The sequence below is a fragment of the Ceratotherium simum genome, chromosome 21 (assembly GCF_057802395.1).
Source record: "Ceratotherium simum simum isolate JZ-2026a chromosome 21, ASM5780239v1, whole genome shotgun sequence".
Lineage (NCBI taxonomy): Eukaryota > Metazoa > Chordata > Mammalia > Perissodactyla > Rhinocerotidae > Ceratotherium > Ceratotherium simum.
The window spans coordinates 31,890,714-31,915,704 of NC_141920.1; the positions used below are offsets into that span (position 1 = coordinate 31,890,714).

The following is a 24,991-nucleotide window of genomic DNA, read 5'->3' on the forward strand; positions in this document are numbered from 1 at the left end:
AAGGTAAGATGGAGCAGGACACATAAGTAAAGCTTTATTCAGCATGAATTCATTTGGTAATTTTACAGAATAGAAATATGAAGATGTAAAGTTAAACTAGAGGTACTATGAGAAACAATGATCAAAGGACTCTCTCCTATAAAGTACAATTTAAATAAAAAGACTGATATTCAATAAAGAATTCTCCCTGCCTTTAAAGATATTAAGCATTAATTCCATAATACATAACCTTGATTTCTTTAGTTTACACACAATTTCATGAAAATGCTGACAATATTTTAGGGACACACAAACACAAACACACACACACACACACACACAGCCCAGTCTATGAAGGATGAATGGATTAGACATTCAGGGGCTGGGCCAAATTGACTCCGGAAATCCCCCAATTTTTTAATCCTAATCTAGTGCTCTTTTCTCTCCACTCTTTGATTCTAGTCTACAAAAGGCTTTCATATATCTCCATCTTTAACTTTCAGAGCAATTGGAATACACATCTCAACTGTAAAAGAAAAGCAATCATTCACATTTTGCTGCAGTACTCAGAATTTCACTGTAACACTCATTAAAACAAAAGATGAACTCAATTCCTTTTATTCTGATTCAAACTCATTATTTTTTATCAAGGACACAGTATAAAATTACTTAGCAGTCTCTCACAAAATGTATTTCAGGATAACCCCAAACAGCCCTAGTTGATGAGGTAAAGGTCTTCTTTACAGAATTCCTGCTAATAAATATAGAAGAGATGACAGAATAAGAAAATCACCATTTTGCCACAATGGATGAAATAAATGATAGTGACATGACCATTAGTGGGGTCTTTCAGCATCACTAGAAGTGACATAGCTAGACACAACAGGCCTCTGGATATGATGCAATATTAAACACCTCCTAAGCATTCTTGCCAAAAAATTTAAATCTGATTTTAATTGAGCCTCCAGAGCTAACTTCTATTTGAAGGATATGCAGGGAACAGAGCAACAAACTGACACTACAATGAAGCAAACGGACAAATCCTAAATGAGAGAAATTCCACAGGACAACTGACCTGTTTCCTGCAACTAGTTCATGACATACAAAAAAAGGTGGGGAGAGAGGGAGGGAGGAAGAACTGCCCTAGATCAAAACAGACATGAGAGACAAAATGATCAAATGTGATCCACAGACTTTGAATCCCAGTGTGAACAAATCATCCCTAAAAAAGATATTCTTGAGGCAACTGGGCGAACCTGAATGGGGTCTAGCTATTAGATGATACCAAGGAGTAACTGTTAATTTTATTAGGTGTGAGAATGGCATTTTGGTTCTATAAGACAACATCCTTATTTTTCAGAGATGCACACAGAAGTGTATCAGAGTATACATACAGAAATGCCTGTGATTTGCTTTAAAATACCTCAACAAAAAAACATGAAAGAAAAAAGGATAAATGAAACAAATGTGGCAAAATCTTTATAATAGTTGAATCTGAGTTTTGGGCATATGGGGGTATGTTATACTATCTCTCTACTTTTGAGTGTATTTACAGTTTTTTATAATAAAAAAATTAAAAAGAAAAACCTCACTTCAGAGAAGCCTGAAAAAAACCACAGGTAAATCTATTAAGTAACATTAATGTCAGGTGGAAAATAAATGGATCAATGAAAAAAATTAACATGGCAGTTGATTACTTAGAAACTGAATGAGTTATACAGAAAATATCCATTTTCTACTGTATCATATGGTCAGAATTGGAGGGGGACACAGACACAGAATGTCTGTGTCCCCCTCCAATTCATGTATCAAAATCTAATCCTCAACGCAATGGTATCTGAAGGTGATTAGGTCATGAGGGTGGAGCCCTCATGAATGGATTAGTGCCTTTATAAAAGAGGCCCCAGATAGCTCTCTCACCTCTTCCACCATGTGAGGACACAGCAAAAAGTACTGTCTATGTACCAGGAAGTGGGCCCTCATCAGACACCGAATCTGCTGTTGCCTTATCTTGGACTTCCCAGCTTCCAGAACTGGGAGAAATTTCTGTTGTTTATAAGACACCCAGGCTATGGTATTTTGTTACAGCAGCCTGAATGACTAAGACAGTCAGACAGCTATGTAATAAATTGTTTTACTCCTGAAGTAGGTTATTCTACTGAAAACCCACAGTACAGAACAAGCAGTTTTACAGAATACATTAAAAAAAATTTAGGAATGCAGCTTTCCATTTCCTCCCCTCAGAACTGTGTCATGTGTTTATATAATTCTGGAGTTCCAAATGCATGGTGGTAGTGAACTGAAATAGAGAAAACCGAGACACAGAAAACATAAGTCACAGCTGCATTTTGAACTGAATACTGTGAGTTTTTCTTTTTGTGTAATCATTTGATTACTTTTCTAAGAACCCAGGACCCACTCACATCCCACCTGAAATAGTATTTTCACTTTTAGTATGCAACATTCACAACATATTCCACAGACAGTACTGACTAAGGCTCCTTGGAGCTCCACATTCAAATCATCTTCCAAGTAGTTCAAAGTAAACCAAACAGAAAATCAATAAGCTTCCAGAAACATCTTCAAAGCTTAAAACAACATTTCAGGGGCCGGCCCCGTGGCTTAGCGGTTAAAGTGCGCGTGCTCCGCTGCTGGCGGCCCGGGTTCGGATCCCGGGCGTGCACTGACGCACTGCTTCTCCAGCCATGCTGAGGCTGTGTCCCACATACAGCAACTAGAAGGATGTGCAGCTATGACATACAACTATCTACTGGGGCTTTGGGGGAAAAATAAATTAATTAATTAAAAAATTTATTAAAAAAAAACATTTCATTTCTAATAGAGCAGTGGTTCTTAACATTTTTTTTAGGGTTATGGACCCCCTCTGAAAATCCTCCTACAGAAAAAAAAAAAAACTACATATTTTTTTCAAAGGGTTTTATTATAGCTGTGAAGGCCCTGGTTAGAAACTCTTGTAATACAGTGTTCTCACGCACAAGCAACACTAAACAAAGTACAAATTCATCAACTCAACACTAAGGGCCTCTCATGAATTGGCTTGGACCTTTCAGCCTCATTCTTCACTATTTCTCTAAGTACCACACTTTAGTCAAATGCATTAGTTATGGTTCCCTGAAGATGCCTCCCTCTCTTTGTTCTTGTGACTTCTGCTACCTGTACACTCCAGGCTATCCTGACCATCTGGAAAGTCTATCTATCCTTCATGATCTGTCACAAGCAATATAACCTCCATGAAACCCTGATTCCCTAAACCTTCCTCTGAACTTCAGTTTCTGTCCTTCTATACTTCTAATACCTTTCCCCATTTTGTATCATGGTCTATTAAATACTTGTCTAATCTGGGATTTTGTGTGACACAGCAGCTGAAAATTATCACCAAAGAAGTTCTTACCCCATTTAGTTGGTTGAATGGTGGCCCCCCAAAAGATTATGTCCATGTGATTATGTGACCTTATTTGGAAAAAGGGTCTTTGCAGATGTAACTAAGTTAAGGATATGGAGAGGAGATCATTTTGGATTATCCAGGTGGACCCTAAATCCAATGACAGTGTCTTCATAAGATAGAGAAAGAGGAGAAGGCCATGTGAAGACACAAGCAGAAACTGGAGTTAAGTAGCCACAAGCGAAAGAATGTGTGGAGCCACCAAAAGCTAGAAAGAAGCAAGGAAGGATTCTCTCCTAGAGTCTTTGGAGGGAGTGCAGCAGCCCTGTTGACACTTTGATTTCAGACTTCTGGCCTCCAGAGAGAATACATTTCTGTTGTTTTAAGCCACCAATTTTGTTAATTAGTTATGGCAACCCTAGGAAACTATACAGCCCCTCTGCCCCATTCTAATTCTACCAAGTCATTTTTATTTACTGCAGTAGTTCTGCAATGGCTAATTCAAGAGCATCATCAGAAGAGATAAAAAGTGTAGATGCTTCCCAAGTCTCTCCAGCTATTATTCTGCAAAGGTCACCGAATTTCCTTTATCAACAGTCTTCCAAAAGTGCCAGTGCAGGATAGCATCTGAATAGTAAAGAGCTGTATTCCTGTGAAAGTTGACAAAGTCAATTGTGACGTGGTGGGTTGGAGGATGAAGGCCTGGGTTCTAAACCTGGTCCTTGACCTTGCGAACCTAAAGAAGCTACTTTGACCTTTTATTATCCATAAAAAACCCTTTGGGGTTGTTGTAAGGAGCAAATAAGCAATGCATGTAAAGCTACTGGCATAAAAGGTTTTTAGAATAGGTTAGCTAATGTGAAACATGATTTTCTGGGTACGATATTGCCGCTGGCTATTTGATATACTGTTCTACGAATTAAAAGAAACCTTTCTCACTATGAAAAAAATTCTTTCTGGCCTCTTTTTCAGGCACAATCAGTAAGTAAAGATTTTAATTACACCCAGGCATGATACTTCCAACATATTTCCAAAGAGGTTTCGCAATTTCTTTTGTGCTAAAGGAAAAGAATGAAAGTCTACACCTTTGATTTCCCTTCCCACCCATTTCCCATAAACTACATTAGCTCATACTTTGGTGTTTCATTATCTGCTAAACTTTTTCTTTCAGTCCAAGATGAAGAGCCTATTGGATATGGCACCTAGATTCTATTTCAAGTTTATATCACAATTTTTCACACTCAGAGTTGACAGAAGAATAAAGAGATACAGGTAGTTCGTAATTTTTTGATATGCCTAGATAAACTTAAGAAACATAGGTAATGTAGCACCATTCAATCTCTAAATTTGAAAAAAAAAATTTTAAGGTACCATAAAGCATACTGATAGACTGTGGTAAAGTATTAATTTTGAGAATTCAATAAACAATCATCAAATGAAATGAATGCTCACTATACCTGCAGTGCCATATTGCACTTCTTTTGTTCTCAATTAAATTATTATGACATTAAGTCTACTAAAGAAAGAACTGTATCTGATATAAACACCTGTCTAGTTAGGAAAACATACATAATAGACAAAATAGACAGATTTTAAGACAATACACATAATTAACCTTCTAGAGAAGGCTAAGGTTTATACAGAGGCAAGCTTTATGACAAGATGAAAACTTTTACTAACCCAAATAACAAAACTTTATTTTTTTATTTTTATTTTTCTTTTTGGTGAGGAAGATTAGCCCTGAGCTAACATCTGTTGCCAATTCTCCTCTTTTTGCTGAGGAAGATTGGCCCTGTGCTAACATCCGTGCCTATCTTTCTCTGCTTTATACGTGGGACACCTGCCACAGCATGGCTTGATAAGTGGTGCCTAGGTACGCACCCAGGATCAGAACCTTTGAACCCTGGGCCGCCGAAGCGGAGCGTAGGAACTTAACTACTATGCTACCGGGCTGGCCCCCAAATGACAAAACTTTAGAAGAAGATGACAACAAAGAGAACAGGCAAACTTCACTTTAAGCAAAGTCAATAAATGAAAACTGGTACTTTCAAAGCAGATAAACTGGAAGTTACTTACAATATAAAAACATTCACTGTAGTTACTTTAGTAGTAAGCAACTCTAATACACCTAACAGCATTGAAAACATAAAAATTCAAGTTGCATTACCCTTTTCCAGAGCAAATTCACCACTTAATGTGAGGTTCACTTGTAATGCTATCTAAAAAGTGGCTTCCTTGCCACTCAGGTTTGCTTCAACTCCCTGGAGGACCGTCGGGGTACAGAGCAACTCTCTGGTGTTAGACTGTCCCCAGGGCAGATGGAGGGTCCAGGCTGGCTTTCTCAGGAATGGCCAACCAAAAGCAAGGCCACTGGCCAGCTACTTCAGGGCCAGCTGGCACGTAACAAAGTGTCTGGTTCCTACCTCCAGAGCAGACAAGGCTCAGCCAGCTGGCTTTCAATGGACTGCACTAGTTGGAGTGCTCACGATTCTTTTCACACCATCTGGCATTCTTTTTGAACCCTAAATTTACCCAACACTACACTCTGATGTCTGAAATGCTCAGATAATTGAAGGAGTCCCCACTGCCTACCTAGATAACAAAAGAAAGAAGCAGAGTAACTGCTAAGTCAATTACTTCGAGAAACAATTTTTAAAATTAAAAATTGCTTTCAATTTTAGCTTGTGTATTATCTACCTTAAAATCTAAGCTATTTCCATAATTATTAAGCAAACTTTCAAAACAAAAATCAAGACAAACAATAAGAGAATGGGCTAAAACAGACAATTTGTCATGCAGAAAAGCTGTAAGAATCCTCCTTAAGGCTGGCAGGACACGACTCTCCCTACTCTGAACTTCTACAGAGCGTGTCTTTACCCATCATGTGTCTCTCAGAGTGGACTTTGTACTGCTACATATACTTATCTTTCCAGCTAGCTAGTAAATGAAAAAAACTATCTTATAGCTACTTAAAAAAAAAATCTATTGATGATATATTGGGTGTTTTAAAAGTTTCATTTCCAGAAACAAGAAAAGTTAATGCAGAATAACATGAAGAAGGAACCTCACCTCTGGGCAAGCCAAATAAAGAACAGGACTTGGCTTGCAGTAAAATCTTATCAATTGGGGCCGGCCTGGCGGTGCAAGTGGTTAAGTGCGCGGGCTCCGCTGCAGCGGCCCAGGGTTCGCTGGTTCGGATCCCGAGCGTGCACCGACACACCGCTTGTTAAGCCATGCTGTGGCGGCGTCCCATATAAAGTAGAGGAAGATGGGCACGGATGTTAGCCCAGGACCAGTCTTCCTCAGTAAAAAAGAGGAGGATTGGCATCGGATCTTAGCTCAGGGCTGGTCTTCCTCGCACACACAAAAAAATCTTATCAAGTGATCAAAATGATTTATCAAATGACCAAACTGCTGGTAAGTGCTATAGGGTGCTCATCTGTCAACTGTAGATGATTTTACCAATCTATCACATGTGGTAATCTGGAGAATAGAGAAGCAAGAGATCAGAAAAACACATAAAACTAAATAAAAATATTACAGTGACCAAGTCAAACCAAATATTAGAAACTGAAGAAGGCTATACAAATAATAACTATAATTATAATCATTTTTCATTGTGTTTGCCCCCATGCCACGTACTGAGTTTAGCATCTTACTTGTTTTCTCTTTTGACCCACACAACAAACATATGAGGTGGGTACTGTTCTTATTATTATCTTGCAGATGAGGAACCAGAGAGGTTAGGAAACCTGCCCAAGCTCACATGGCAAAAAGTGAAACAGCTAAAATTCAACTCTAAGCAGTCTGACTCCAGAATCCAGGTGTAAGACTTTCAGTGTTAAATTATACTTACGAAAAAATGTAATGTAATGAAGGGGAAAATTCAATCGTTAATATGGTCTTCATAATTTTTCCAACTCTAAGTGTAGGAAAAAGTGGTGAATAATTTTAAAAAAATGAAAATTGATTTTTTGCTGGAAATTTTTAAAAAGCAAGAGCTATTCTACCAGGTTAAAATGTCAGTTGTGCCTTTTTTGCCTATATATTGAGTAGGTACTTGGGCCAGTTGCTGTCCTAGGGGACATAGCAGTAAACAGAACAGATGGAGCCCTTGCCTTCCTGGAGCTGACCTTCCAGTCTGCGTAAGATACAAAAAAAACCAGTCAAAAACTGAATTTCAGAGAGTGATACATATTACAGAGGAGGTAGGGAGGAAATGTAGACCTCTCTTTTGAGACATTTAACCATAAAGATAAACAGAAGGGGATGGATGGGAGGTCAGAGGAAAGTTGTTTGTTGTAATTTTTTATTCTGTTTTTAAAGATGGGCAATATCAGAGCATGTGTGTATGTTGACATGCATAGTGACCTGGAGAGTTGCAGACAATGCAAGAGAGAGGGCACAAATGCAGGAGTCAAGCCTTGAATGGGTAAATACCAGAAGGAACTGCTAAGAGTTGAAAGTGGTTAAACCATATGAAATTGCTGATTTCTGACTACTCCCCAAACTACAAAATGGCAATTTCATATAGTTTAAGCTAATAAATTATAATAACATTACTTTATTACTGATTTTAGAATAAACTGCCATGGGAAACAGAAAACAATTATTGATAGAAAATGCTCAATAAAAAAAAATTTCTACTTTTTGTTATCAGACATTGTTGGGAGGATAATGTATCCCAGCTTTGGGTAACAAAGTGTCACCATACATGCTATTACCATCACTAACATAACAGTAGTAGTATTTCTAATGAATATAAAGAATATATCTACTACTAAAACAGCATTTAACATAATTTAATCTATCTTGATGATATAGAAATTACTTTGGAATTTTTATTCAATCATCATACTACACAAATGCTAAACTATGGGTTGGTAAAGATTTTTATTAACAGCTGAATAACAAGGCCCGGATGTTTTTAGGTTCCTTTGTTGATTCAAACAATAGCTAAGTCACTCTTGCAAAATTAAAGTTCCACAATATTGCAGTACTATGCAAGCCTATTTCAGTGATAATTCCGGTTATACTACTTTGTTTATTTAAGACTTCCCCTTATGGCTCGTTTTAAGGGGGTTCCTAAAAAAACATCTTATGCAGGCAGTTTATAAGTTATTGGGGTTGCTTCAATATTAGTGACACTACTTAATGAAGTTAATGAAGTCCTTGTCTTTAAGTTAACTTATTTTGAGTTAAATTCATTGATATTAAAAATTTATTTAAATCCTACATCATAAAACCAAAATTTCTCCAACTTGAAAAATCGACTTTTACTAATTTTAACTTTTACCAAAAAAATTTTGACCATGCTAACATTAGGTAAGAATTTTACTAAGAATAAAGGATCTCAATCCAACCAATAGAAAATTTCCCCTTCAAATTAAAAGCAAGTGTTTTTAACAGAGGGAATTTACATAAATAGATGCTGTGGAAGACTGCTTAGTTTAGATTTCATATTTCACTGAAAACTACCAGGAACTAAAATACACATGATTAAAAAATAATCTTAAAGAGAATCTTAAAACTGAACAAATTCAATTAGTATTCTTATCATCCAATAAGCTCCTCTTAATTTTTTTACCACCATTAGTTTGAATCAAAAGATCATAATAAAAATATGTTTTGGAGGTGTGCTTCTTATAACCAAGTTTAACTAATTTCCCATCACTGCAAAATCATAAGGGTAAAAAAGAAACTGAAAATGCAGCCAACAATCTTCTAAAATTATAAAATCTGGTTTTAAAAAGAGAAAAAGGTCCAAACAAAATAGCAAGGAATAGCTGGTGCTATTACAATTGCCTTTTTTTTTTTTTTTTTTAAAGATTTTATTTATTCAGTTCTTTTCCCCCCAAAGCCCCAGTAGATAGCTGTATGTCATAGGTTCACATCCTTCTAGTTGCTGTACGTGGGACTCGGCCTCACGTTGGACGGAGAAGTGGTGCCTCAGGGCGCTCCCGGGATCCGAACCCGGGCCACCAGCATCAGAGCGCGCGCACTTAACCGCTAAGCCACGGAGCCGGCCCTACAATTGCCTCTTTTTGATTCATCTACATCAACTCTAACTCTTCATAACTTTACCAAGACAACAAAGTCAGGCAGTCAGTCCGACCAACCGAACCAGCCAAGTCTGTGGGAACCTGCAGAGCTTCCTTCTCTCTCTGAGGATGAGGACAATGATAAAAGGTGTTCTGTTTTCCAGTAGTCCTGTAAGAGGAGCCACTGAGCTGGGCTGCACCACCAGACGACAGAACACAGGAAAATTCAGATCAAAGCAAGGGCGCCTGCCAGGTAATATGCAATAAAACCCTTTGCCAAAGCATTAAGAAAGAAAAAAGCAAGGAGGTGGAGAGAGCCTGCTGGACCACCTTCCTATTAACACAGGGAGGCAGGAAGGAACAAAATCTGCCTGTACTGAGGAGCCGAGAAAACAGTGTCCACCATATATTGGAGTATTTCTATAGCCATGTATATGAGTAAACAGACATATCATTAACTAAACTCAGAAAGCAGTGTCCTATATGTACTAGATTATTCCCATAAACACATATATAAGTACTATATTGCCATTAACTAAACCCAAAAAGCAAAGTATTCTAAATATACAGACATGAGAATATTCATTTTCAATTAACAAAACCGCTGGTTTTACAGTAAGAAGCAAAAAAAAAAAAAAAAAAAAACCCACCACTGTTTGAAAGAGCATCAGAGACAGAATTGGGTGAAGGTCTGATGAAGTAACACGTCTTTTTTCCTCTTAACCCTTTTAACGATCTGCGATTCTCTGTTTTCATAGGACACACACACTGCTAGGTCTCCGGAAACAAAGAAGGGTCCTTAATTCTCCGGCCTGTGGAGGCACACACGCCTCCCACCCACAGATACGAGGCCGCCACCTGACTTTCATTAATGAGTAAGCCAAGGCGAGAGGTCTCACCCCAGACCATAGCCATGCACGCAGTGACAATCGGGCACGAGACAAACGCCACAAAGAAAGGGGAGGAGCAGATGGAGACCAGGAAAACACTGCCACGCCGCGCCCCCCAAGGCGCGTTCTCATCGCCAACACGGAGGCAGCCGGCCTCGCCATCCTCGTCCTCGCCTCCCTGCTCATCCCAGCCGCCTCCCACGCCCGGGGACCCGACGCGGACCAGGGGCTAGCGGGGCGTGCGGGGCGCCGCGAACCTTCCCTCTGCGACCTCCCCGTGACAGCCTCGCGCCGCCCTTTGTGCGGGACTCACCCTCCGACCGAGGGCGGACCCTCCTCGGCGACCCGCCCGGCCTGGGACCGCTGTCCCACCCCTCCCTGTCCCCCGCCGGAGCGCCCGGAGTGTGCGTGGGGGAGGCTGGCGCGGCCCGCGGTCTCTTCAGCATCCCGACCCCGGACACGCCCGCTCCCCTCAGCCCCAGCCAGGGGGCGACGGCCCTCGGAGCCCCCACCCTCGCTCGCTCACTTACTCGGGAGTGCCGGCGGCGGCGGCGGCGGCGGCAGCGGGCGTGCGGGACCGTCAGCACCGGGCGCGGGGCGGCGAGCGTCCGTCGGGACTTACCGCGGCTGAAGTGGCGACGGCGGACTCAGCGCTGCGGCCCCCGGCGAGGGGCGGGCCCGGCGGGGGAGGGGCAGGCGCCGCGCCTCTCATTCATGCAGCGCGGGCGGGGTGAGGGACCCGGATGCCCGGGCAGCCCCCGCCCACCTCGCTGAGGGCGCCGCGGCTTCAGAGTCTGCAGTACGCAGGCGCGGTGCTCCTAGGACGGGCCTGTTAACGTTCGGCCGGCCGGGGCTGTCCCACAGACCAAGCTGCCGGAGAAAGACCCTCTCCCTCATCTGGTTAGTATTTTTGTATGTCCTATAAGCATTTTTAAAAGTGAAAGCTTGGGGCCGGCCTCGTGGCGTGGTGGTTAAGTTCGGAGATGGTACACACCGCCCGCTTCCTCCATCTGTCTCTCCTGTAGCAGGTCCTCTCAGCTGAGTGCTGCGACCGCAAGAATGAATGAGACCCAGAATCTACCCAGATAGTGGAAGAAGTGTGTGCAAGAAACAGTGCATTGTTTTATTTATTTACATCGACCTAGTTCTCTCAGCTCCCATTCCACAGGGCAGGCAAGAAATTGACCTTGATTTTGGGGGGGTGGGAGGAGGGCTCAGCCCTTCCTGCGATACCAAAGCTTAGGATCTATCTAATGCAGCTCCAAGGATCTGGGGAGGTCTGTCCTTTTTGGGTTGTTAACCTAAAAATAAGGAGCCAAAATGAGAGGCAGAGAGGTGTTTATTTTGGGATCAAAGAATTCAGGGAGTACAGATTCAGGTAGAAACCCAAATACTGTCCCACTAGGGAATGAAGGTCAGAGGCTTTTAAAGGCAGAGAAGGGAGGTTTGCATTACAAAGAATGTTAATTGAGGTTGGCGGCAGAAAGCTAATTTGGGCTAAACTTAATTGATTGCTAAGGCTAGCTAGAGGGAGGCAAAAGTCCCTCACTGTGACTAGTTGCAGCGTTCTCAGAATGTTTGTGTCTTGACTCAGTTCAACAGTTTATGTTCTGCCCGATGAGGACGACATTCATAAGACCCATTTCCTTAACGGCCTCCTGGCTCAATTTTAAAGGCCTTAGACATAAGCAACAGCATTTTATTGCACATTTCACAGGGTCTTCGGTAGGCAGTGTATTCTGCTGAGACACCCTCCTGTTCCCAGCCCCTTGGCTCTGCCACTCCTGGGCCACAGAAATCTGGTGATGCTGGGATTTTGCAGCGGGTCTCACAACCATCCCATTTGAGGCTCCTCAGCTGAGTGTGTGGGCCCTGCAGCTCAGGGCTTACAGAAATGATTGCTCCCCTGTCCGTCAGTCCCCATGTCTTCCTCTGAGGTTCCCCTTCCTTCTCCTACCCTCCAGGCCCCCTCACATAAAACATAAACAACTCAGTGGCTTAACTTTGGGAAGCAAAAGTCATCAGGGAAAGTGCCTGCAGGCAAGTTCCTTCTCCTTTGGCAAACCATAAATCTCCAAGGCCAGGAGGAACGAAAGCAGAAACATCAGTGAACATCTCAAGATGCTATCCAATGATCACAGTCCCCCAAGGTGAGAGATGGGTGGAGACATGGGCTAGGTTGAGTGTGGCAAAAGGAAGGGTGCGGGAGACCAATTCTTCCTCCAGAGGTGCCTGTCAACACCTATCCCCCTGTCACTCAAGCCAGGAACCTGGGGGTCCTTTTCCCTCTCTCTTCCCTCCTCGCTCAATCGCAGGGGTTGCCAGGAGAGCCTTCTTAACTCCAGTTTGCTGATACCTCTCACTCTGTCTAAATCAGGCCTACTCTTCTCTCTGCCGGGCCATTGCTGAAGTCTCAATCCCTTCTCATGCAAATCAATTCTCATGATCTGCAGATCTGCCTATGTTACTGCCATGTTCTCTTTCTCTGCCCTATGTGGTGCTTTGACCCTTATTTTCCAGTCATTTCCAGAGAAGCACCATCATGTTTCACTCTCAGTCCCTTTGTTTCTGCTATTCCCTCTACTAGGAAAGCAACACTTATCAGCAATACTCAAAAGTCACTTTTTTTTTTTTTTGTGAGGAAGATCAGCCCTGAGCTAACATCCATGCCAATCCTCCTCTTTTTGCTGAGGAATACCGGCTCTGAGCTAACATCTATTGCCAATCCTCCTCCTTTTTACCCCCAAAGCCCCAGTAGATAGTTGTATGTTATAGTTGCACATCCTTCTAGTAGCTGTATGTGGGACGTGGCCTCAGCATGGCGGGAGAAGCGGTGCGTCAGTGTGCGCCCGGGATCCGAACCCCGGTCGCCAGTAGCAGAGCACGCGCACTTAACGGCTAAGCCATGGGGCTGGCCCCAAAGGTCACTTTTTTTTTTAATGAAGTCTTCCTTCCTGCCCCCACCTTGTTGAGAGGCTTTCTTTTGGAATCCCCACCTGTGCCCTGTACCTGCTTCCCTCCAAGCACCAGGCACACTTAGGGTTCCTACTCATTTGCATGTTTTCCTCGCTGACCAGAACACAAGCCCTTCAACAGTTGGAACAATGTCTCCTCGAGACCTGGCAGGTGCCTGGTGCACAGTGGGCATGCAGTGGTTGTTGAGGAGGTGATATTCCCTGGTGGGGCAGGGAGGCTCCACAGGGGAGAGAAAGGCTGAGCTCCCTTTTCCTTCTCCTCCCTTCTTGTGACTTACTTCCCCTGCCCTATGTTTGGAAACCTGTTTTATTTGTTTGTTTGGAAAGCTTGGCTGGAAATTTGCTAGTCCAAACAGGCTGTAGGGCAAAGGGTGGAGTGGCTTCAGCTTCTTGTCCTTTGTCCTTGAGAAAATTAGGAGAGTGAGAGAGAGAATGTAAGGATGTGAGGAGTAGGGGCCGTGTTCAGTTGTTATTTCAGGGAGATGCATCAAATTTTGTTGAGGCATCAGCTAGCCCAGTTGCCCCTTGGGGTCAGGGAGAAAGTTCTCCCCTTGGGACTGGCCAGCTGGAACCTGGCCTCACAGTTGCAACGACACGCATGGCAGGATCCTGCCCTTCTGTCCCCAGTCGTGGATTGTTACTTGTTCCCCTTGGGGGAGAAGTCAGAGTTTCTGGTCTCCTGGTGTCTCCAGCTGGGGATTCACCTGCAGATCAGCGATCCTATCTGCCTAGTGATATAGACCGTTCTACTTTCCACTCATCACTCCTAACCACCCCCCCTTCTCTAGGCAAAAGGCATACGGGGTGTGGGTGCACTAAAGGAGGTCTGGGCAGTTTAGGTGGGTACCCCAAAACAGCAGGCATCTGGAACTTCAAGTAGTGGCTTTCTCAGCTAACATGTTCCGTTATTCCACATGATGGGGGGAGGAGAGGGAAAAGACTTCACTGTTTAAGGCCTCTGAGGATGTCCCTCTTTCTACCTTCCCTCCCCCCAGTCCTTCTCATCTTCTTCTTACATTCTACTTTCTTTAAAGCATTTTCCTCATCCCCAACCCATTCCTCAGAAAACTCTACCCCTACCCATATGGTCAGAAGTCCTTTAAGACTCCTCTATCTTCTGGAAAAGAAATTATGTCTAATTTTAAATCAAATGTCTGTGACTAATTTTGGAACAGCAGCTTTCTGGATGGTAGCTTGGATCTGGATGGTAGCTTAGTCATCTTGGATCTGGTGTTCAGTACAAGTTTGTTGAATGACTGCCTGACTGATAAAAGCAAAAATCAGTCTTTCAAAAAGAAGCTAGAAATCCAAGGTTGTCCACAGCCCAGCCCCTCTGCCCAACCTCCCCACCTGGTGGGGCCTATCCATCTGTTGGGTGGTTGGAACTATCCCAGAAAAACATCCCTCGTATTGGCCAATCACTTGGCTGCTTAATTATCTAGAGCTCTGAATCACCTCTTCAAGGAGTCCCACCATTTCTGTGGAAGCCTAAAGTGTGTGCTCCTGTGTTCCCTGAGCCCCTTTATCAGAGAATTCCAGAATCTTCTGCTGGTCTCCTCCTGCTAGAACTCTCCCGATGGTCCTCCCCTCCTCACAGCCCATGTGGACCTCTAGCTGGGGTGTGACCCTGCCCATAGAGGGACAGAATTGCTTCTCAATGCAGGATGTGTGTGCATGACTGTGAAACAGCACAAGTGGGGAGGAAGTGTAGGTTCCTATGTGCACGGTAGCTTTGGGTCAGGCTGTGTGTCTACTCTTGAAGGTGGGAGCTGGGGGTTCTGTTTCCCCAGCCACCAGCAATCCACATTGCGTTTCTGGCACATATAGGCCCAATCACCCAAACAGAACTCAGAGCTCCTGAAAATATAAATGTGCTCAGGATCCCGTGTGGGAGCTTCCTAGCTGAGAACAGCCACAGATGGAGGAAGTGGAAGCACAATTTCCCAGGAGGGGTGCAGCCTGTTCAGACTCCCTTCTGGATTGGAGAACACCTGTTTATTGTGGATTCTCCCAAGAGCAGAGCCTGAGACAAGGGCTGGGATGCAGGTAATTTACTGGAGAGGTGATCCCAGGAAACAGGAATGAAGAAATGGGGAAAGCAAGACATGGAAGGGAGAAGGGAGAGAAGCTAACATTAAGGTGTGTCGGTGGGCTAGTAACTGCCATGGGCAACTGGGGCTCCATCCTGCTGGGAACCCACTGAGAAACGTGGAACAGCCTCAACACTGTTCTCCCAAGTGATGAGGAGGCTGGAGTATTTATCCACTGACCTCCATCCCTTTCTGGCTTATAGATGACCATCAGAGAACTTTCAAGTTATGTCTGTGCAGCAAAGAGAGCTGCCTAGCTCTACTCCTCCTGCCTTTACCACTACGACCAGCACTAGAACGCCCCCATCACAGCAATTCCTGCCCTTCTGGAGTTCTCCCACCCAGTTGTGTCACTGCCTTTTCTCTTTGCTGGGTTCTTAAGTCTGAGCTTGAAAGAGGAAATGAAGCAGGTTGATATCTTTGCCCACAACCCATTCTAGGAAAAAGGAACTATGGTGGTTTACTGCTTCACCCATTTCAATCTATCCAATCTACCCAAAGAGCTTTCAACCACCTTTGTCTGGTCCCAAAGCAAGGGCCAGGAAAGAGGGAGAGGGGCAAGGAAGCAGGCAGGCTTTCTGGAATGACTTCTGGCATCACAGAGTCATACAAGCAGAGCTAGAAGGGTAAACTCTCTCATTAGAAAGATAAGACTCAGTATCTTTTGCTTCTCCTGCTACTGCAGCACCTCCTCTAGGCAGGCTTCCCTGGTTTATCTTGGCTTTCTACCCTTCCAACCCACTTGATCATAATTGGCACTTAGCCCTCTATAGCTTCAGAGGCAGGAGAAAGCCATGACTGGGGAAGAAGCTTGAACTCTGTAGGGGAGAGTATGCTCTACGAGGAGATACAGCTTCTATCACAGGCCTCTGGCTGCCTTTCCTGGAGTTCTCACGGGCCTGTCTGTCATCTACAGGGACTCACAGGAGGGGAATGCTGGGAGGAAATGTCTTCTTAATACCACCAGAGGTTTTTTTTTCCCCCCAGGTCAAGATGGTCTCCTTTTGCTCTCACATCTTCTTTTTCTCCCTCCTAAAACCCACTAAAACTACTAAGGAAGTGTTTTCCAAAATGACACAAGCTCATGAGGGCAGAGAGAACAGAAGAAGAGACATTAGCGAAAAGAATTTTAGAAGCTGGAAAACAGATGGATGAGTGGTAATTGACTTAGCAGCCCTAAGAAAGCTGAAACCCAGGGAAAGCTAAGAACAGCCCCACTTTCATGGCAAAATCCTAAAAAAAAAAAAAAGGAATTGGCAGTCTTAGATCCCTCTGGAATGAAGCAAGCCAAAATCAGGAGAACTGGGTGAAAGGTGATTGGGAAGCAGTTAAAGTCCTAGTTCTCCTCTCCCACCCTCCATGCTGCAGGGCCCCTCTCCCAGCAGGCAGAGGGCTGGAGATTTAGTCTCTAGAGAGGGTAAAACAGAGGGTCTCTGCTCTGTGGGCACCAGGCACAGCTGAAGACAAAGGTTTCATGCGAAGAACAGGGGCATTAAGTGAATATTTACTTAAGGCAGGCTGAGATCATCTGCTTTCTTTTCTGCTCACTTCCCAAATCACTGGCAGCCACTCTCCACCTCTCTTCTCTGGGAATTCTGACCAGCCAAAAAGGAAAGAACTAAGAATGCTGGCATTGGGTTTCCAATAAATGATCACCCATGTCTCCCAACAGTGAGTCTGTGAGTTGACAAGCCCGAATCCTGCACTCAGGGCTTTCAATAAGTTTTTCAGGCCTTTACTCTTAGTTAAGAACAGACAGCCAAAGGTCATGTCTTGGGTTCCCTAGAAACAGAAGCTGAGATGGGGATTCAAGTGCACGTGATTTATTGAGAGTGGGCTCTCAGGCGAAGCCTCCCCCACTCCCCACATCTCACCTTTTCCAGAAGCAGCAGGGGAAGGAGCTGAGCAAGGATGTGGTCTTGGCTGGAGTCTAGCCTCGGTCTGATCCCATAGGGAGCCTGGGAGTGTGACCTGCACCACAAAAGTTGATCTCGACTTGAAGCAAGAGGGCTAGTTTGTACCCACATGTTAATCAATCATTGGCTGTGGGCTGCCGGAGAGGAGACTGTAACCTCCCACGCAAGACAGCTCCTGGCTGAGGTCAATTCTCTAGAGAAAGAAGGCAGCTCTGATCCATTAACAACAACATTCACAGCAGCTGAGGGTGTGGGCAGGACACCAATAACATTTGCTACAGAACACCAGATATCTGAGGAAACTGCTAACATGGAAGATAAAGAACAAATAATAATAAAAACAAAGCAAAGCAAACAAGTAAACTAACAATCAAAATAAACAGAAAAAAGCAACTTGGAAGAAACCAAGACTTATTGTCAAGTATAAGAGAGGATATTACACACATGAAACAAGAATAAGATGTTATTTTAAAAGACAGGAAACAAAAATAAGCTTTTACAACAAATGAATATGATAGAAGAAATGAAAAACTCATTAGATGATTTGGCAAATAAAGTCTGAGTTATCTCCCAGAAAATAGATCCAAAAGACAAAACAATGAAAAATAGGAAAGAAAAGAGGAATGTAGGAGGAATAGTCCAGAAGGTTTAACATCTGAATAACAGGCATTCCAGAAAGAGAGGGGAGGAAATCATTAATGAGATGATTCAAGAAAAATTTCTCAAACTGAAAAAACAGATTTCCATGTTGAAAGGGCCCACCATATGCCTAGTTCAATGGGTAAAAATAGGCCCAATCAAGCCACATACTTGTGAAATTTCAGAACCCTGGAGACAAAGAGAAGATTCCACAAGCCTGAATAAAAAAAAAAAAAAAAAAGAATCATATGCCAGGTCTCAAGAATCTGAATGGCTTCAGATTTCTCTTCACTGGAACTGTTCCAGCAACACTGGAAGGTAGAATACTGGAGTAATATCTTCAAAATTCTAAAAGAAAATTGTTTCCAATCCAGAATTCTATACCCAGCCAAACTATCAATCAAGAAACAAAAAGAATAAAGACAATTTCAGATTTGCACAATCTCATGTTTCCTTTTCTAGAAAGTAACTGAAGGATGTACTCTACCAAACTGAAGGCGTAAACCAAAGAGAAAGACACAGGATACAGGAAGCAGGAGATCCAACACAGTGGGGAGGTATGGGGAATCCCCATGAGGCTGATATAGGGTAAACATAGGAGGACTGGAGCAGAGAGACTCAAGACACAGATATGTTAAGGACAGTCATTACCAAGATGACCACTGCCATTGTACCATCTTTTTTTTTTTTTTGAGGAAGATCAGCCCTGAGCTAACATCCGATGTCAATCCTCCTCTTTTTTTTCTTTTGCTGAGGAAGGTTGACCCTGAGCTAACATCCGTGCCCATCTTCCTCCACTTTACATGGGATGCCACCACAGCATGGCTTGATAAGCGGTGTGTCGGTGCACGCCCAGGATCTGAACCTGTGAACCCCGGGCAGCTGAAGTGGAGCGCATGCACTTAACTCCTTGTGACACCAGGCCGGCCCCTGTAGCATCTTTATAACTGGTTTTTGTTGGAGGCACAGACTTTTGAGATAAATTGGCTGAAAGACAGAGATTCCACTTATTGTTGGAAAGAGCACTACTCTAATACCACTGAGGCTTGGCATCCAGTCCTGGATTTGTCTTGAAGTAGCTCTGGGACCTGGGCAAATCTCTTTCTCTCTCTGGACCTTAGGATCATCTTCTGTAGATGTGAAGGATGGACTAAGTGAATTCCATGTGTCTTTAAGGCTATCTTTTCTAGAATGTTATATAAGTGGAATCATGCAGTATGAAGACTTTGGGGTCTGCCTTCTTTCATTTTAGCACAAAGCATTTGGTTTGACACACTGATCAGAAATTACCACTGATCTTATCTTCAGTTCTCCTCCAAAGCAGATTCTGAGACAAGAATTCAAGTGCAAGTAGTTGATGTGGGAGGTGACCCTAGGAAGCACTTGTTAGGGGAATGAAGAAGTGAGATAGGGAAGGGAAGGAAGCCAATACAGGGTGTGTTGTCAAGTGAGATACCACTGTGGGCAACAAGCTCCATCCTCTTGGGACTCTAGGATGCAGTGCAGAACACATACCTCAGAGCTATCTGGCTCAAAGGGTGAAGAAACTGGGATATTTATCCACCAACTCCATGTTCATCATTGGTTGAGGGGTGCTTCTGGGGGCCTTAACTCTCCAACACTTCTGGCTTGCCCAGTAGATGGACTGAGCATGTTCCTGTGGCCAGAAAAAAAAACCCTCAGGCAGCAAGTTACAGGTGTTCACGGTAAGCAGCTTTTGGTGTGCAAAGGTGAGTGCTAAAGGAAATGTGTGGGGCGCTGACAGCATCAGCTACACCCTGCCCCTCCAATGAGAGAGTGAAACCTTCATATACCACAAAATAGCAGCAGAGAGGAGCCTTGGGAGCTTCTGGGGTGGGGCCTGAGAAGACCACCAGGACAATGAACCCAGGGTCCCATTGCAAGAATTCTAAGAGTGGAGACTTTTTGCCTTGAGAGTAGGAGGGGGCCTCTGAGAGGTAAGACTACCCTACCTGAAGACTGATGGGACCACCTGAAAACAGGGCTATGTCCCCACTGTTAAATCCCATCCATGCCACCTAGACCCTCCTCCATTAGAGTCAATCCCCTGATGTGAACAGTGGAGATTTTCTCTAGATAGTTGGTAAAATAGGCTTGTATTACTTACTTGGAACTCTTAGCTCTCTTCTTTTAGCAAATTATTGGTGTGATGGATGTGCATCTCGGCAGAAAAACGCAAATGTGCAAGAAATATATTTTAATTTTCACAACCTAAATTGAACTCAATTTCTGTTGTGAACTTCATTCTGTGTTGATGTTACCTTAATCTTAGTCAGTTGTTGCCCAAGTTTCTGGGAGGCTCTCAGAAACCCAAAGCATTGGCAGATGGCTTCTGGTCTGCATCATCACTGTCCACATCAGCATCATATGAGATGTGCTCTTTCGACCTTGTCTTTGATGGTCAGTTCACACAAGTCCTTGCTGGCCCAACTCTTATCCTTGATTGCATGATTCCTTGGGGGCTGGCTGTCTCTCAGCCAACTCCTGTGCGCCTCTTGATTCACAGGTTATTCTAAGGTTCCATGATGGGCTAAGGGGACTTGGTGGATTATCCAGGACTCTTCAGATTTTCAGGGCTATTCACAGATGTATGCAACTCCTCCTATCACTTCTACACTTTGCTGGCTCTTGGGAGCCCTGACAGGGCTGGCTCAACCTGCCATATGCACACAGCCGTCTCTATTGGGAGGTCTTACTGCTGCCCTGAGCTCTACCCAGGGTTCTCTCTGCACTTGGGTTTCCCACGCTGATATGGGTTTCATCTGAAGAAAGAAGGCAAAATGTAGAGCTCCTTTTCTCAGGCATCTACCGTTACGTAACTCTCCTCATCACCCACTTTGGGGATTTATTCTAGAGTAGATGTGGGTGAGTGAGTGCTTGCTCTCAAATCAAATGCATTCTCTCAAACATGTATATTGTCTACACATACATTCCTTTAGGTTTCTTTCTAGTGGACTTTCCTTAAAATTAACTTTTTATTTTGAGATAATTATAGATTCACATGAAGTTGTTAAGTAACAATACAGAAAGATCTTTGTATCCTTCACCCAGTTTCTCAACATCTTGCAGAGCTATAGCACAATATCAGAGCCAGGAAATTGACATTGATAGAATGTTCCAATCTTACTCAGTTTTCTCCAGTTTTACAGGCACGTGTGTGTATTTAGTTTTATGCAGTTTATCACAAATATAGATTCATGTAATCACCACCATAGTTGAGATACAGAACCGTTTGATCACAAGGATCTCTTGTGCTGCCTTTTCATAATCACACCCACATCCCTCCTACCCTAATCCCTGCCCATGCCATCCCTAACTCCTGGCAACTACTAATAGATTCTCCGTCTGTATAATTTTGTCATTTCAAGAAGGTTATATAAATGAAATCATACAGTATGTAATCTTTGGAGATTGGCTTTATTTACGGAGCAAAATTCCCTGGAGATTCATCCAAGTTGTTGCATGTATCAATAGTTCCTTCCATTTTATTGCTGAGTAGTATTCCATGGTATGGATGTTCCACATTTTATTTAACCATTCACTCGTTGAAGGACATCTGGATTGTTTCCAATTGTCACTATTATGAATAGTCGAAACAATACAATAATGATGAACATTTGTGTACAGGGTTTTGTATAAACAAAATTTCTCTGAGATAAGTGCCCAGGAGTGCAATTGCTGAGTCATATGGAAGTTGCATGTTTAGTTTTATAAGAAACTGCCAAGTTGTTTTCCAGAGTGGTTGTACCATTTAATATTCCCACCAGCAGTGTAGGAGTGATCAAAATTCTCTGCATTCTTAGCAACATTTGATGTTGTCACAACTTTTGATTTTAGCCTTTCTGGTAGGTGTGTAGTGACAGCTCATTGTGGTTTTACTTTGCATTTCCCTAAAGGCCAATAATGTTGAACAATTTTTTCATGTGCTTGTTTGCCATCTGTATATCCTCTTTAGTGAAATGCTTGGTCAGATCTTTCGCCCATTTTCTAATTGGATTATTTGTGGGGTTTTTGTTTGTTTGTTTTGTTTTTTTACTGTTGAGTCTTGAGAGTTCTTCATATATTCTAGATACTAGTCTTTTGTTGGATATGTGGTTTGAAAATATTTTCTCCCAGTCTGTGGCTTTTCTTTTTATCCTCTTAAAGGATCTTTCACAGAGCAAAAGTTTTTATTTTGATGAAGTCCAATTTATCAAATTTTCCTTTTAGGGATTGTGCTTTTGTGTCAAGTTTAAGAAGTCTTTACCTAGCTGTAGATCCTGAAGATTTTCTCCTACCACAGTGTCCATGGTCAAGGGTCCAGAATAAAGGGGCTGTGAGTTGGCAACACTGGCCCAGGGAAAGCCAGCACTGTGAGCTGGGGAAGGTGGCAAAAGGCGCTATGATATAAAATGGAGGAATACACAGAGGAAGATGTATTTCAGTGGTTATATAAATATATATATATATAAAATATATATACTATATATAAATAATAATATATAAAAACTATGTATATATAGTATGTGTGTGTATGTGTGTATGTACATGTGTGTATGTGCTTGTGTGTGGGTGTGTGTGTCTGGGGGGAGGGAAGTGGAGGAAGTGAGATAAGCACAACAGTGGCTGGGGCCTGGAAGGAACAAGAGGAACAGTAGAAGACAGGTAGGGTGGGTCTACTTCTGAGGAAGTGGCCCGGTCTGAGGTGGTACTGCAAAGAGGCAGGCTTGAGGGTGGAGCGCGTGGATTTTACAGAGAGAAGTTTTAAAGGCCACCAAGAATGTGCGCATGAGGTAAAAACAGAGGAAGGGAGTGTGGCCTAGAGCTCTAGGCCAACAAGAGGGTGGGCGGAGCCTTGCCATGGTGTCCAGGACTGCAGAGAAGGAGGAAAAGGCAGGACTCGGAGACCAGGGAGGGGAAAAAGAAAGAGAAACTAGCTTTGGTATGGGAAATGGGGCCGTGGTTTCATATTTGGAAGTGCCTGTGTGTGATGAGTGTAAGTGTAGGGTTTGGTAACAGGTTGGGGAAGAATTAGAAATTTGCAACTTCTATAAAGCATTTTGTCCCCTATTAAAAATCATCTGTGCATATCAAATGAGATTCATCCATGAATTCACATAATAAACACTGAGTTGCTACCAACTACTGGGCAATGTTCTTTGCACTGGAGATACAAACAGTGAACAAATGACATGAGTGAATGGACTCAGGGAGTCAAGTGTGATGGAAAGGGAAAGACAAAGGTATGAAGGAGGAGGGAGTGAGTGAGCGGATGACAGAGGCAAAATAGGCTTTTCTCTGCAGGGGATGATGTGGGGTTTTCAGTACTCTTGTCACCTGCTGGAGGAGGCTTGCCCAGCTCCCACCCTCCAGCCACCTGGCCTGGGAAGCAGCTTTGAAGCACATATTCCCCACTTTCCTCCTGCTTGGGGCCCTTCCCTCTTTTCTTCCTTCCTCCTCTTCCTCTCCCGTGGTCTTCCTTCACCCTGGAGCTTGGGAGGACCAAGGCTGGAGGAGACAGTGATTGTGACTTTCTTCTCTTGCTTCCATCTTTTCTTCCTACCCTTTGGACCCAATTCAAACAACAAAGACGAATAGAGCCCTACTCTGGGCCTGGAATAATGCTCGAGATACAAGATGGGAGACTCCCGTGGCCAAAGGCACTTCTCCAGCAAGGGGCCATCTGGGAGCCATTAGTAGCCAACAGGCATAGCAGCTGGGCCAGGGGAGAACCAGCTGGTAAAGGGGGTCTATGTGAGGCATCAACAGCATCCGCAATAGCAAGGATGTGGAATAGCAGATAATCTCACCCCTTGCTCAAGGAAGTGCAAATTGGTATAAGACTTTGAAGAGCAATTTGGTAATATCTTATAGAGTGGAAGACACATATGCCCTATGACCCAGCAATTCCACTTCCAGCCATATACCCTAGAGAAATGTTTGCACGTGCACAAGGAGATGAGTACAAGAATGTTTGTTGCGGCATAGTTTGAAATAGCAAAATTTAGAAATAAATGAAATGTCCATCTCATAAGAAGTTGGATACATTCCTATAATGTAGCAGGTAAAGTGAACAAGAGTTACAAGTATCATCAGAGTGAAAAAAGTATGCTACAGAATGATATGTGTAATGTTGGTATTTATATAAAGTTTAAAAACATGCAAAATAATATGATGTAGTATTTACACATGTGTGTATACATATGTGTATATATGTGTGTGTATATATAAGCTCGGGAATGCTAATACTCAATGTGAGAGTCAATACAGAGTAGAGAGACTTGCAGCAAGATTGCTTGGATTTGCATCCTAGTTCCATTCCTTACTAGTTATGTAATCTTGGAAAAGTTAATTAACCTCTGCAGGCCTTACATTTCTTACGTGTACAATGGGAAATGACAATTGTATTAGTCAGTAATTGCTGCACTAATGCTGTGTAATAAACAACCCCTAAGCCCAGTGCCTTACAAACATAAATATTTATTTTTCATTCATAAGTCTATGGGTTGACTGCGGCTCTGCTGGGCTTGATTCAACCCATAGACTTATGCTGGGCCAATTGCGGCTTGGATTCAGGTCTGCTCCATGTGTCTCCACCAGCAACTATCCAGGGTGTGTTCTTTTCATGGCAAAGGTCACAAGCATAAGAGAGGCAAGTGGAAGCACATGATGCCTTGTTAAGTCTTGGGCTCAGAACTGGCACATTGTTTCCACCCACGTTCCACTGGCCAGAGCAAGTCACAAGGCTGAAATCAGTGGTGTGGGGGAAGCACACTCCGCTCACAAAGAACCAAAGACACGAGGAGAAGAAAGAGCTGTGAGTAAATAATAGCACAGTAGTGCCTGCTTCCTGGGGTTGTTTGGAGGATTATATAAGTCAACATATGTAAAGGGGTTAGGGCAGGGCCTGACACATAGTAGGTGCTATATTCTTATTAATTAAGAGAACAATCAACTCTGGGAGAAAAGGGGGATTTAACTCTGTTAAATTTCTTTTCTTTTTTTTTTTAAAGATCATAAACAAAAAGAAAAAGAGGGAAAATATTTATTTTCAGGAG

The 24,991-nt window shown here is 43.1% G+C and overlaps 1 protein-coding gene and 1 long non-coding RNA gene across 2 annotated transcripts in view; one reads left to right on the plus strand and one right to left on the minus strand.

Moving 5' to 3' along the window:
• The window catches only part of RNF24 (ring finger protein 24), a 69,809-nt gene extending 58,813 nt beyond the window's left edge, over nt 1-10,996 (minus strand). The window contains exon 1 of the mRNA XM_004433790.3: nt 10,844-10,996. The gene's annotated coding sequence lies outside the window, so the exon portion shown is untranslated. The remainder of the gene's footprint in view (nt 1-10,843) is intronic.
• Nucleotides 10,997-11,017: 21 nt separating this feature from the next.
• The window catches only part of LOC147914276 (uncharacterized), a 30,939-nt gene continuing 16,965 nt past the window's right edge, over nt 11,018-24,991 (plus strand). The window contains exon 1 of the long non-coding RNA XR_015555635.1: nt 11,018-11,213. This is a non-coding gene — a long non-coding RNA (uncharacterized LOC147914276). The remainder of the gene's footprint in view (nt 11,214-24,991) is intronic.